We start from the raw sequence: 15,071 nt of genomic DNA on the forward strand, positions 1-15,071 counted from the left end.
TGTCTTACCATCTCATATTGCAAGTGATCAAGCTGAAGTTTAATATTATTACAAAACCTGAGACTCACCAATGTTTGCTCTGCCCCAGAATTGTGCATATATGACTGAAGGCACAGGACCCCAATAGTGAAAATTTTACTTGATTCCCTAAATGCCTTTCCTTCCTTCCCCATGCCCTGTACTAAAACTGTCTGAACTGGGCTTTCTCCAGTTGTACTTCATCAGAGAATTGCCCCAGGAATTACTAATGCTTTGCAATGAGGGCCAGATGGCAATATGAGAGGGAGCCTGTCCCTCCCCCTGTCCTCACCACTCTACCATCCAGCCATTCACTGAGATCAGAGAAGCCTCGGTCTCAGGAATGGGTTTCTACTTTCTTCTTAGAATTATTGCCAGGATAAAAGAGATTATATAGGTGTATCAGTCTCCTGAGGCTGCCACTAAAAAATGCCATAGACTGTGTGGCTTAAACAACCAAAAATAACTTTCCTACCATTCTGGACACTGATAGGTCCAGGATCAAAGTGCCAGCCATTTTGGTTTCTGGTAAGGACTCTCTTCCTGGCTTATAGACACTTGCCTTCTGGATATATCCTCATTTGGCAGAGAGAAGGAAAAAGAAAGCAAGCTCTTTGGTGTCTTGTAGCATGTGAGGACCTACCCTCATGACCTTATCTGAAGTGGATTACTTCACAATGGCCCCATCTCCAAATAAAAGCATATTGAGTGGTAGGGCTGCAAAATACGAATTTGGGGGGAGGGGATCTGCATGTTTTTAGAGCTTGGAGTTGAGGCTGTTGGCTGGCTGATGAACTCACAAGAGTAGATAGTGTGCTATATGAGTGGAACGGCTTTCACTAACACAAGAATCTCTGATCCAATGAGTGGAGTTTGATAGTAGTTATTGCTACAATTGAAATAAAAGGTGGGGGATACAATTCAGTCTACAACATAGGAGAGCTGAACCTACTCTGTAGACTCTGGAGCAAGAGTAAGGCAGATGGGGTTGATACATGTTTTACTTTCACCCAAGACTGGATTAGCATGCCTGTTGAGAGCTGTCCCTCCTAAAGACATATGATTCAGGGCCCCTGTGCATGGGGCTTCCATTCTCTGGAATGGAACATCTTAATATAGGTAGAACCAGGAGTTCTAAAAAGGGAGAAAAAAGGAGTCTTAGAAGGGCAACCCTCTCCCTCAGAGTTGTGGATATGGAGGACCCATTCCAGGAAGAGAAACAGTGAACAGTGGAAAGGTGAGTATAGTATTCAGGCCATGTTAGCATCCATCCACTGAGAGTGTTCTAGATTGCTACTGCCTCTGAGAGGCTGCTTATACATTTCCTTGGCATCTTTATATTCTAAGCACAAGACCCACTTGTGGACTTCAGACCAGCTACTTCTTAAAAATAGGCCCTATTAAAAAAAATCCTATTTTCCCCTCTACAAACCTGACCAAAACCTCTCGATTTATGTATGTCTTTAAGTTGCCTAATATTGTTAAACGAAAGAGGTTGTTTGAACATACTGTGTTATTAATAAATTACAGAGATGTTCATATTCCTCAATTGTCACATTATCATTTTAATTCATTTGAGATAGTGGCTCTCAGCAAAAAGCTATCTTTTCCATTTTTGTGATTAATTCTTGAAATTCCTTGAAGGCATTATTATTGAGGAGACTTTGTGGAGGTAGAACCACCATTCTGACTTCTGGGGGAAGTTTTTTAACCTTTGTTGTAACAAGTAGTCTATACTTTGTGTTTACCATGCTTATATTAAAATGGTACATTCATTATTAGCCAAAGAATTAAAGTGTGTTACTTTTCTTAAGCAAAAAACTTAGCTTAACCAAGTTTGAATTGTGATCTCTGCATAAATATATTGAGCTCGTATCTTACCTGCCACAAATCATTGTTGCTGTAAGCATTTTATATCTACACTTTTTTGTTGTGGTCTCTAAAGCTGACATGTCTTCTCCTAATGGCTTGTTAAAAAAATATTTCCATCATCTATGTCCAGTAAGGTGGGTTATTCAGAAGTACTTCTCTGCTGCTTTATAACTTGGTTTGTCATTATGCTGAGTAGGTGAAATTAAATTTATTCCTTATATACAATGACAAACTTTTATTTCTTTAAGTTTTAAAAAATAAAATAAGTTTATTATAAATATGGTCCTCTGAAAAGAGAAAGGGACAGGAGCAAAAATTGTATACAAGTGCCCATACTCGTATAAATATATACACACACACCCAAGATCTAAAATCCTAGTCAAAAGCTATATTTCATAAAAGAGAATTATAGTAATGTTGATGGTTTGCCAAAACCTCAAGCAGTGACAAAATCCACAGAGTGTCCTGAAAAGGATGCCTTTGCAAAACCATGCCTCTCCAGATGGTTTAGATTAGAGATGTTTAAAAACACATGGCAGCATTAGTTTGGTTTAGAATTCATAGTTAATTCAGTAGATAAAATAATGCAAATTCGAAACCCTAGCCTGTATATCAGAAAAATCATCAAATCTTATGATTGCTCTTAGGGGAGGTTGGTATGTGATGTGTTGATTTTTAAATGATCTAATTGAAATAATAAAATTAAGCAAGAAAGGGTAAAAAAAAAAGGTTTGAAAATACAAGAGTATAAGTAAAAACTTTCTTTTCTGCCGAATATTTATTCCTTTGAGCTGTCATATCCAATCAATTTGTATGGGATTCGACAGCCAATTGTCATTTCCTGAGATAAACTATGTAAAGAGGTTATGTTACAGAGACAGCATGAAAAAATGGAAAAAACAATTCCAGAACATGAAGCAGAGAGAGGCCAAAATGTCCCACAGAGTACTGCCTGGGTCTGCTCACCTTGCTAAGAACAGCAGATAAGCGGCTTACGCATGAGTGTTCCCTTTGACTTCTTCAGCTTTTCCCCCTGCACGTACTATTTCTTAAAGAGAGTGATCTTGGTTTACATTTTAGTAAATTATTTTGCCTTATGTGTGGTTTTTAATCTTGGTGGGGGCTCTGTGTGGACAGTAATGTTATACGCTGTGTTCTCCTGTACAAGATGTGGAACAGTTACCCTAGGGCCCCAAAAGGTTCCATCACTAAAAGCCTGGCTCCCCCATCCCTTTCCTTGTGGTTTTTTTTTTCTTAGGAATTTTTTTTTAATTTTTTTTTTTATTTATTTATGATAGTCACAGAGAGAGAGAGAGAGGCAGAGACACAGGCAGAGGGAGAAGCAGGCTCCATGCACCGAGAGCCCGATGTGGGATTCGATCCTGGGCCTCCAGGATCGTGCCCTGGGCCAAAGGCAGGCGCCAAACCGCTGCACCACCCAGGGATCCCCCTTTACTTGTGTTTAAAATCAAAAGTATCCCACCCTCTGATCCCACAATGGGACAGCTGGTAAACAAATCCTGGAAGAGAACTTTTGTATGAGAACACTATTAATTTAATGATGTATATTATCATGTGTGGTACCTGCCACACAAATAAAAGCATTCAGCTGTGTGAAAATTGCTACAAGAAAAATGTTTGTGTAAGAGCTCAAAGCCTTTCAGAAAATACGAGACAAAGGTTCTACGAAAATAGAATCAGAAGGTTTCAAGCAACAATTGATGGGCTTCAAAGGGCTTGACTCTCAAAGTGGCACAATATTTAGTTCCCCTAGGAAGAAACACATTTTGAGCATTTTCTAAGTATAAAAACTAGAATCGTGACTCTTAATGCCTGGAAAGAGCTCTGCAGTCAAAGCAAATGTACTCCATCAGTAGCACACCTGCACATGCGTACACACACACACAGAAATGCTGGAGAGGGCATACCCTGTGCACGGACTTTGTGTGGATTCATGGATATTTCCATCATAAATTTAATCGAATTTCATCTGAGCAACAGAGACACTTCATTGGCCAGTCTTTTTTTTTCCCCCATTGGCCAGTCTTAACTACTGATCCATAGTTCTGCATCCATACCCATTTAATATTTGTAACCAGAGATTATTTTTTTATTTCATCTTCTAATCATTTTTCAATGACAGCATATCCCCAGCTAAGTCAAATGACCATTTTAAGATAGTTTAGCCGTGTCCTACTCTACGGGGAGTAGAAAGAGATTTTTTGCTTTCCCTTTTATTTGTGTGTGTGTGTGTGTGTGTATAAATTGTTTCTCATCTATGAGTTACTACTTCCGTTAAACCTCTTAATATATAAATAAACTTGTAGAATCTCAGGGTTTGGAGGAAACTTCATGGTTTTCTGGGTCAACCACCTATTCAATTCCTGAATTCTCTTGAATTCTTCTCCTTTCTGTCTTCCCCTGTCATCATCTTGCCTTGCTTGAACTTTGTTCCTGCTCCTGTCCCAGAGCAAACCATCCCATCATCTCTGGCCAGTGCTGCAGTTTCCCAGTGTGCCTGCAGCAGAATGGCATTTCATCCTAAAAGATTATGCATCACAGACAGAGGCAAAGTCACCTTGGAATATCAAGGGGAACAAACAGTCTCTTGAGCAAGGCAGCTGGCTTTGGGTTTCCATGGGAGTGGGAATGAGCACATGAGTACAATACTGTCTGCCCCCCACCCCACCTTCTTCATGCATCTCAGCATCTTTGTCTTCACCTGGCTTTCTTTGACATCATTCCATTAAAGGTGCAACAGCTGGTGTCAACCTATTGCCACTAAAATTGATGAAAAGGCTTCACTTTGGGGAAAAGTGTTCAGTAGAAGGAAAGTTCTACCTGTGGTCTACTGACTCCCTCCCTCCCGTTCCTCCCAAGCCACACTTCTGATCATGCTGTTTCTCTGTTTCGTGATATCTTCTTGAATATGTTTGCTCAAATTTTGAGGACTTGCTCAATTTTGGAACTGGGTTTCACTGGATTTTCCCGTCTTTATACTGAAGCTGTATAGCTTCTCAGAACATCTGAGTCAAGTTCTAAAGAACATCACAGATTCAGACAACAACGAGAAAGAAGGCCAGTCTTTAATCAAATATGGCTCACTGGAGGAGACCTTGAAAACTAAATGAATTTTTTTTGAGAAGCGAATAATCACATCCTCCAAACTATTTTTGTGTATAAATAGGAATTTTCATATATCAGGTTCTCTACTGATTTGGGACATCATTCCAGAAAGATGAGAATATATTTGCACCAAGACTATGTGATAACTTGAACTGGTAATCGAATATCAGGGGCTTGATTATTTTAATGAAGAGTTAAAAAGGTTTTATTGTTTGTACATTATACTTCATAAATGGACATTTGTGAAATGCTTGAGGACATTTGCTCCCCAACACTATTCATTTAGTTAGAAAGTACTACTTTTGAGTCAACATAAAGGGAGACCAGGTATCCTTCATTATTCTGTCATAATTTCACAGCTAGTTAGGGAGTTCCTGTGTCCTAGGAATAATATCAAAACAAATGGGAAAAAGGGGTCTTGAATTTTTTTGGACCTATTTTATTGCAAAACCAAATTAAAAATATTTCCCTCAAAATCCTTATGGATTCCTTAATGTCCACATCATGGATCCTTATCCCAAGAGATCCAAGACTGTGGAATCTCGCCAATCAGTATAGTGCATTCAAGTCAGAGATATATGAATTACTGCTTTCAACCTCAAAACTCCTCTGAAGTGAGGAAGGATACATCTGAGCAGATACACTGCTATTCTGCATAGTTGGTACTGACACCCTGTAATGAGCATCAGTGTGACTGGTTCTCATCAATAATATTTGAGCACAAAATTTTGGGATAGCAGAGAATGGCACAGTGTGATACACTGGGAAGATTGGAAGTGTAGAAATAGGGTAAGGCTCTTCATTTTTACCCACACAGTACAATTTGCCATATCCTCAGGGTCGTGGCAGGTTAGCCCAAAGAGAAGTACTCTGAGTATCTGTACAGCCCATTTCTCAAAGGACCCAATGGATTTTGGCTACCTGGTTTACATGAAACAGGGTCAGAATGCTGATGACTTGGGAAACAAGCAATATCAGTTAAAACAAAGTTCAGTATAAATGCTAGGACTGAATATTCAAATGTTTATGTGCCCGAAGCTTGATTACTTGGAGCTGGAATTCTGTTTCTTCTCTCTGGCTCTGAGCCCAAGGGGCCACAGTCCATTTCAGTAGTTCAGCTAGTTCGGCTACCACCTGTGTTCCAACAGCGAAGCCAGACCAAGAGGACAGGAAGCTTGCCGGGCTGCCCAGAGCCATGTTCACTCAAGCCGCTCAATTTATTATTCCACTAGGGAATGCTCTGCCCTTGAACACTGCTCCGAGGAGGGTGGGATGGCAGGCAGCAGGTATGCCATGAACAACAAACCCATATTCTTAACATATGTTTAATTTGAGTAACTCTCCTCCTTTAAAATACCTCTTGATTTTAAATCCACATCCTGATTTGCCCACTCTTGTTACCATTTTCTGCTGCCTGTTCTGAATTAATCCTTTGAGGTGGTCATTCCCCGGAAAGAAAAAAGGAAAATGAGAAGAGAGATGCAAAGTTGGGAATGTGAATGAAAGAGAATGGGAGAAAGCAGAGGGAAGGGGATCATTAAGTAAGTCTGTTTTCATGAGCTAGGTTTTCTTTGAGCTGTGGGAGATGGGAGAGGTAGAAGAAGAAGAAATTCAAGGAAGAGGCCCTCGAAAGGTTATCCATTAATATCTGTGCTGAAGAATGGAAATCATTTTTGCAATAGAGCTCAATTTACCAAGATTATTTTGATTCTCCATCGTACTTCATCTCAAAGAATTGATATAATCTAAAATTGGTTAAAATTATTAAAATAGTTTCCATAGTAGAAAATTAAATGATTTTACTAACTGTCAAAGTCAGTGTTTAAACCGAGATCATTTGAATTATATTTTATATAGTGATCATGTCACTGGGATGTCTAAACATTCTTTGCAAAAGTAATAATCCCTGATTCTGATTTTTCATCGACAGAAAACTGAGTAAAGGTTAGAAATATTAGCCAGCAGTTGCTTTTATTTGTAAAACCTACAGAGAAGACGAGTTTTCTTGAGGAATTCTGAGTTAAAATATATTCTTCACCTTGGAACTATTAATCCTTTAGGAGATTTTCTACATGTTTCTTAGATATATTTTCAGCTCACAGGATTACAAAACAGCTCCAAATGCTTGATTTAGAATATATTTAAAAGGGAAATAGCAATACCTTATGCTATTAGATATATTCTAGAAAAGCAAAATATTATATTGCTTGATGTCATCAAATTCATTTCCTCTCTTTCTGTGTGTTAATCCATCTATTTCTCAAATCTTGGTTTTCCTAGGCCACATCAGACTGGTTTAATGAGGTCTTGTTAACAGTATAAATCATACATCTAAAGTTCTCATCTCATCTGCAATTTAAGATTTCTGGGCTCTTCACATTCTCTTGCTTGTTTTCCGGGCCCTCCCAGAGGAGGTCACAAGTATGTTCACGAATAAGGTTTCAAGGACTACCTGTGATGCTAAAGGCAGCTTGCTGGGACTCCCACAGCTAAGCCCTGCAGCCTTCCCCTCTGCTCCCACCCCATCAGATACCAAGGGCTTGCCCTCACTCACCTCCAGAGCAAGCTTCACAGCTACATGCTGGTTTTCATTGCTGTGGAGCCATTGTTGCAGATCATATTCCAGAGCCCTGAATAGCCTGGTAACTTCCAGAACAAGCCAGTCAGGGCATGTTCCATGAAGGAGACAGTGATTCTCTCCCCAAAGAGAATATTCTTTGTGTTAAGGAAGCCTAAATAAGGCAAGCTGGTACTCCATTGTCTCCAAAGTTCATAACACCTGGGTCTTTATAGTTTATATAGCACCCTAATGCTAATAGAGTTCTGGCCAACCCCATGAGTCTGCTCTTTGTGACTATCCAAATTGCGAACACTGCTTAGACTCAAACCCAACTACTGGGCTAAGTTTATTTCAAGTTTGGAATGTAGTGATCTTTCCTGCAACACTGGAGCACATTGCATTTCATGCAGAACAGTTTAACAGGGTGCCTAGCACCCTGTTTAGGTGTGGAGGCCACAATGATGAATATGGTCTGTATTCTACCTATGAGGAATCTATCCCTCTTCTCTTAGGTTAAGAGCAAGAGTGAATTATCTGCAGTAGATTGCACGCTATAAAACTGAAATAATTAGTGCATAGTTTACCCAGAAGACCCCCCCCCCAGTGGTGCCATCTGACTTAAGACTTCATCTGAAAAGTTGAAAGCAGAGTGGAGATATAGGGATAGTTAGGTTAGTTTGTGGAAACAGCCTTTGGAAGTATGAGCTAGCTTGCATTAGGAGGGAGGCGACCTCACATGAAGAATACCTACCTCCTACCTCAAGATCCTGCAAATGGTTTGGGGATGGTTGGTGAACCACAGGTATTCCTAAGGCTGGTTCCTATTAGACCGGGAAAACTAGAAACCTTGCTTTCCCTCATCCTTGCTGTGGAATGAAACCAATAAAGTCCGTTACTATTTAGACAAGTGAGTGAATGCTGTCCGTCTGGGATAGAATGTTCCTGGGGAGGAACTGACCAGTAGAGGCCACTGAAGGGCTTTTGGGGACAGGGGGAGAGCACAACTAGATGGTAGTTCAAGTAATGCAAGAATCAATGGCAACTCTGTTAACACCATTAAGTTAACTCTACCTAAATCAAAAGCATAAGGAAAACCTTACCTTTGCATATGTATTTTTGTCATTCTGCGAATAAAACATGTATTTCAAAATCTGGCCCAATGACTTTCTACATAGACTGCATTCTATAGAAGAAAAATACCTTAGAGGAGTTTGTATTGCCAGATGCTTGGCATCATGTAGTCAAAACATTTTGAATGTGTTTTAAAATAGTCTTCCAGATGTGTGACAACTTGCAACTAGCTATAGCCCTTGTCTACATTTTGGAAAGGGGGATGAAAAAGTGAGGTATTTATTCAAATTATATAGGAAAATGAAACACTTATTGCCTTCCTAATCTGATTGCCTTAAAAAGATGTAGGGTTGGGGGGGGTTGTTTGTTTGTTTTGCCTTTTGACAACGTCCTTCACCTCTACATTTGAGCTGGCCAACAGAGACATGGATGGAACTTTCCACAGTACTTTGTATTTGCCATGTGAAAGACATTATCACTGCCAAGTTACAGCATTTTCTGACTCCAGAAATAGTTATTTAGAAATTCAACTTTATTTTGTGTGTATTTGACCTGCTTCTTGATATGAAATATTGTTAATTTTATATATATATATTATATATATATATTTATATATATTTATATATATGTATATATATAAAATATATACATATATATATATTTGCCCAGTTTATTTACATTTTAAGGCTCATGTTCAGAGTATGGAACTAAATAAGGGGAAAAATACATAGTAGATATTTGTTTACCTTTGAACTAGGTTTTCCAATAGAAATTCACATTCTTTAGTGAGAGCTGTGTGCTGTGTTAAACCCAACTTAGGAAATTTATGTGTGCAAACAGTAGGTGCTAAATATTTCATAACCTACTAGAACTGCAGGAAAAATTGTTTGGGAGGACTTACATGTTATGAGCCTTGTGCAATTATTTCCTCTAGACCATAGAGATATTTGGTTTGTACTTAAAATAATCAGTAAGTAAATCTGTGGACTTTGTCACTGATATAATGCGGTATGGTTGCCACATTTAAAAGAAGAGAATGCCTGGGGCTATAGAATCTGAAGTGTTATTGCATGTCAGTCTAGTTTTCATTACTTATCTCTTACTGTCAACACACTTAAATACAGTGTTCCATTAATTTACAATTATTCCCAATTACTCTTTGATACCAGTTATATATGATACGTCAATAAAACTGGTATTGAACAAATACAATAGGTTGTCATCCCTTTCTGAATGCTACAGCTAACAATAAGACAGGATTCCCATAATTGTTTTGATTGAAAACTGGGAGAAATTTGCCCAAGTGACACAAACTAACATGCATAAAAGGTCAGTTGCTTCAGAACAATGGAAAACTTCAAGATGAAAATATATAATTGTCCATCACTAAAGTTCCTATAGGTTGCCCACCAAAATCATCCTGCACTGGTGAGGGGACGGTTGGGTGGTAGTTGGAAGTAGCTTATTGTCATGTTTTTAATGTCATGAGACAAATTTAAAGAGTTTTGACAGAAGGTATATGCATCTTGATTGTGGTAGCACCTCTAGTGGGAGAATAGTTCAGGGATCATGACTTAGATTTGAAGGATTTATTTTGGAGTTTGTTAATCACATAGCAAAGCTTGGGTTTTCAGTAAGATTACAATATGGTCCATGCATCTTTACTCCTGCCTGAAGATTACCACCCTCTCTTTGTTGGTTGACCTGCTTGAAATGGTAATTGGAGAAAAGAGTTTAATATGAGATGGGATGCAAGGGAAGTGGAAGGGGGTTTTAAATCTTTATTCTGGCTGTATCTTTGTCTCTATGTGACAGTGAGCAATTCACTTACCTTGGTCAGGAAAATCTGTCACAACAGATTATATTCTGTCTACCAGATGAAAGAGAATAGAATAGAACCAGCATGCATTTTTGAAGCTAAAACAGGGTCAGGTGAACATGAGCTTGAATGAGAATGAAGGTTGTATGTTTGAGAGGGATAAGAAGTGTACAGTGTACATGTGACCATGACTTAGGCTAGTGATGAACTACGGGAATTAGCTAACCTTACAAAAAATTCTAAGTATTTGCTTTACCATTGTCTCAAAATATCAAATGTTTATTGAACCCTGTAGTAAGCAGAATAATGGCCACCCTAACATGTCTACTTCCTAATACAGGAAACCTGAAGATATATCCCTTCATGTGGCAAAAGGGGTTTAGTGGATGTGATTAAATTAAGGCTCTTGAGAAAAGGAGATCATACCAGTTTATCTTGGTGGACCCAATGTAATTACAAGGGTGGGTTCTAATAAGTCAAAGAGGGAGTCAGAAGAGTCAGGCTCAGAAGGAAATGTGATGATGGAAGCAGAATCAAAGCAATATGATAGAAGGAAGACTCAAGCAGCCATTGGTGCTTTGAAGGTGGAAGGTGGCCTTGAGCCAAGGAATGAGGCCAGCCTGTAGACCCTGGAAAGAAGGCAAGGAAACTGATTCTCCCCTGAAGCTTCCAGGAAGGAATGCAGCCCTGCTCACCCCTCAATTTCAGTCCTCCTAACCTCCAGAAGTGTATGGTCATAAATTTGTATTGCTTGAAGCCAATCAGTGTGTGGTAATGTTACAGCGGCAATAGGAAATGCACATACCTACAAGTTCTTAGGAACTGTCTTAGGCACAAAGTTCAATGCAGAAAAGAAAAGCATACCACATGCCCTTGTGAGGCTTACAAGTCCAACATCCCATTATGTTGCCTATGAGGAAATTAAGCCTGAAAGAATTAATAGGATTTTCACACAGAAAATTGGTCTTGATTACCAGCCCGTGAATCTTTACATGACAACATCTGTATTCTGTGAATAGAAGGGGAAAAAAATCCCATCCTGCCCCTCCCACATGAATTTTGTGTGTCACCCTAAAGGCTGCTGTCCTCCCACCAGCACAGGGAACAGCTTAATACCAGACCCATTGCTTTTATTTATGACAGATCATCTATTGATTTTAGGATGGATCAACTATAGAATAACAGTCTTGCTTTTGCATTCTGAGGTGCTGGACTTACCTAAAGCCATTAAATGAAAAGAAGGTGGCCTTTTCCCTAGGACAGTGGTTCTTAACCTAAATGAAGAAACCATCCTTCTAAAGGAGTTAAGTCATATGCACAAATCCCACAGCTGTAGCAACAGGCCCCTGCTAGGACTTAAGTTTCCTGACCCCCTTTCCAGTCTCTGCCCATTTTCCCTGTAGACACTAGGGTGCCTCAATTCAGCTGCTTTTTCAAAGTCTGAAATAGGAATGGAGTCCGTTTCACTAACCCACTTCCCAGCACACAGTGTGGATTACAAAAGGAAATTAACATGTAAAGAAACCTTTTGGAAACTAAAGGAGCCATGTTAGTTCTCTTGCTATATTATTTGGCTGGTCTCACAGTTGGTGTCATTTTCAAGTGTGGGGCTTGATTTAATAGAGACAGCCAACAATTGTGGATCTAATCAAATGGAGCTCGAAGCACATAACTTTCAGTGTGAGGGAGCTATAAGACATTTTCAGATTTCTGAGTGGTCTGACAGGAGTAAGGCAAAAAGTATTCTAAGGGAGTTGGAAAATCAGGCTGAGGGATCTTGTTTTTCAGGTCTGTTGTAGTCACTTTGTGAAGTATAGCAGACAATTCATTATAATTTATCACACTGATACTCTTAGATTGGATGAAACCCAAACACAATGGAGTTAGATGCATATTAAATTACCTCTTACTTAAAAAGGAGGGTGGTCTCACCAGGGCAGGATGGAGTTCATTAGCAGGCTGAGAAGTTTTTCTTAACTCTTCATCATCTGGTTTCATATTGTTCCTGTTTTCTCAGGAACATTGGACACCTTTCTTTTTCCAACTCTTGGAGTACACTGGTTACTCTCTAAATCTCAGTAGCCCCCAGTTCCAAAAATAAAATGCTTGTCATCACAAGTCTATGAGCAAAATTCAGGCTATATGAAAAACTGTTGCTATTCTTTACAGAAAGTATTTTTTAATTGTTTCAATTTTTTTGTGTGGGGGGGAAGGAGAAAAAATGTTGTCTTTGTGTAATTTTATTTAAGTATGCACAAGACAATATATTTCACTCCATTATGATAATTGACTGGCATGCATATTGGGTGTACTCTAACATATGTGTTTGGGAATTACGATCACATTTCTTCCAGCTGACCAGCACTATCAGCCATATCATTCAGTGAAGGGCATGGTTCAGACAGCATTCTATTGACGGATGGCCTTTCATATGGCTCCACATTCTTTTTCCAAAACTGGAAACTTCAAACTCCATGTAAATGGCCTTTAATTTGTACATTCTGAGTCTTATGAGGTGGAGTTTTCCCCTAGGGGACAAAAAAAAGACAGAAAAATCCCTGAAGTACTATAAATTTAACCATTTGATCCCAAAGGAATTTTTATACGTAGTTTTGTTTGTCTCTTAGTTTGTTTATTATTTTGTCCTTCTTTTAAAAACCAGCTCAGGTTCAGCACTGGGGAATTTGATACCTATTTATCCTCTGATCTTCCAAGTATACCTACATGTTATGTTAAGAGGGGACTTCTTTCCACTTAGAAATGAACAACTGGGACAGATTTCCACCCCTTTCCATACTCTAGTCACTCTCAGTCTTTGGGTCTCTTGTTAAACATCAAAGAAACTTCAGTAGAAAAAGTGTTGGTGTGGAAATTGGGGGCTGGGTGGACCTTGGGTTGGGTGACAATCACAAAAGTCAGTTCACCCTTGTCTCTTGCATCCATCTTTTAGCAAGCACTTAAACCCGGTTTTTTTGGTCCTTCTCAGTACTTCAAAGTAGTAGTTTATCAATAGAACCACCAAGCTAGACACAGTCCAAGAGGTCATCTGGTTCATCTCTGTGCCTTAGGCATAAGCATATCTAAGTAATTCCAGGCAGATAAAAAGAGACAAAGCCTGCTTCTGCTTTTGTACCACATTGCTTCTTGGCTACATGTAGGACCTCACTTCCCATTTTTTTCCAAGATCTATATTTACCATATAGTTTTAATATGAGAAAAGACCTATTTTTGCAAAATTCTTTGATTTTCCTGCTAAATTTAGAATGACCCAACTGATTCCATGCACCATCACAGCTGGTGAAACCACCACAGTAAATCAAAAAAACCATGTGAAAAGCATATGCATAGGTGGAACACTTTAAGTTTGTTTGTTTTTTTTTTAATGGCCCGCCTATAATTTCTGACCTAAGTGGCTTGGTAATAACCTAATGTGGGATATTCCATGATTCTTTGGGTGGATCCCCCAAATGGAGACTTACTTTATCAGCAGGGGGTTATTGAGTGACATTCTCAGGGAGACTGCACTTTCTTCCTCTTTCTATCTCAAGCACAGAATCCAGACCTTACAAATTCAGAAAGAAGTTGCCTACAAAGCAAGACAGATCTATCATGCAATTGTTTTTAGACATCCTGCCAATAGAACAATTCTGAATCTGATTCGCCTGTTTACTTTTATATTTATAAAAAAGAATACCTGATACTTGAATACTTGTTACTTTTTTATGTAACCAAGGAAGAATTCATAGACTAAGAAGCTGACCCTTCTTTTACGTGGCTGACTCTGTCAAGGTTGTGGGGGGTGGGGGAAGACCCGTATTTCTGAATGCTGTGTTTGCCCCCTTTGTAAGGACTTAGTACTTTTTCAATAAAAAATAAATTTAATTTGTGGCCACACTTCAAGTAAGATGGTTTGATGGTAAAAGTAGAGCAGTCCCGGCTCTGGATTTAGAGAAGTCGTGTGGCTGAATCCCTTAGCGTCACTTTCATGTGGTCGGGTGAGCCATTCTCAGAAACCGCAAACATTTTTGAAGATACTGAACTGGAGACATTCACAATTCTTCCCTCCCATTTTTTTGCTATTAATCCTTCATGTTTTAACAAGTACTGAAGTTAATGCTGCCTACACTTTTTCCTGTCAAATTGGAAGTCTTTTGCTTCTCTTTTGAATAAAGTAATCTGTTCATACCTCACATAAATCAAAGGGGTGAATGTCAACACTTCACATGTCCAAATATCAACTTCCGTTTTTTTCTAATTAAGCAGGATTTAGACATTTGATGTGAAGAAGGATGGTGCTTATTAACATTGAAAGTAACCCATATATTCATCAACTCCCATTCTTTTTGTCCTTCTTGGTGAAGCAAAAGTTCACTTTCTGCTTGCACCACATCCCTAATCCAGCCTAGGCAACCTAGGTTTCCTCTTTCCTGGAAAAGACACACTAAGTGGTAGGAAAATGATTACAAGTCTGTACTGAAAAGCTCCTTTGACCTGAACATGTTTCATGAGCATTATTGCCAGGTATGATGGTGTGTCCTCACCTTGCTTTATCCGTAGTAAAGTTTTTAGAATAAGCAAATTTATAAAAATGGACTATGTGTGTGC

At 38.9% G+C, this 15,071-nt stretch overlaps 1 protein-coding gene and 1 non-coding gene across 13 annotated transcripts in view; both read left to right on the top strand.

The window, feature by feature from the left end:
- DYNC1I1 (dynein cytoplasmic 1 intermediate chain 1) overlaps window positions 1–15,071 on the top strand; it is a 437,478-nt gene that overhangs the window by 342,009 nt on the left and 80,398 nt on the right. The gene's annotated exons all lie outside the window — the stretch shown is intronic.
- Window positions 765–915, top strand: LOC112923945 (small nucleolar RNA SNORA62/SNORA6 family). Its single transcript, XR_003235795.2, has one exon. It is a non-coding gene; the product is annotated as a small nucleolar RNA SNORA62/SNORA6 family (small nucleolar RNA).

This window comes from Vulpes vulpes, chromosome 7, assembly GCF_048418805.1.
Source record: "Vulpes vulpes isolate BD-2025 chromosome 7, VulVul3, whole genome shotgun sequence".
NCBI classification, from domain to species: Eukaryota; Metazoa; Chordata; class Mammalia; order Carnivora; family Canidae; genus Vulpes; species Vulpes vulpes.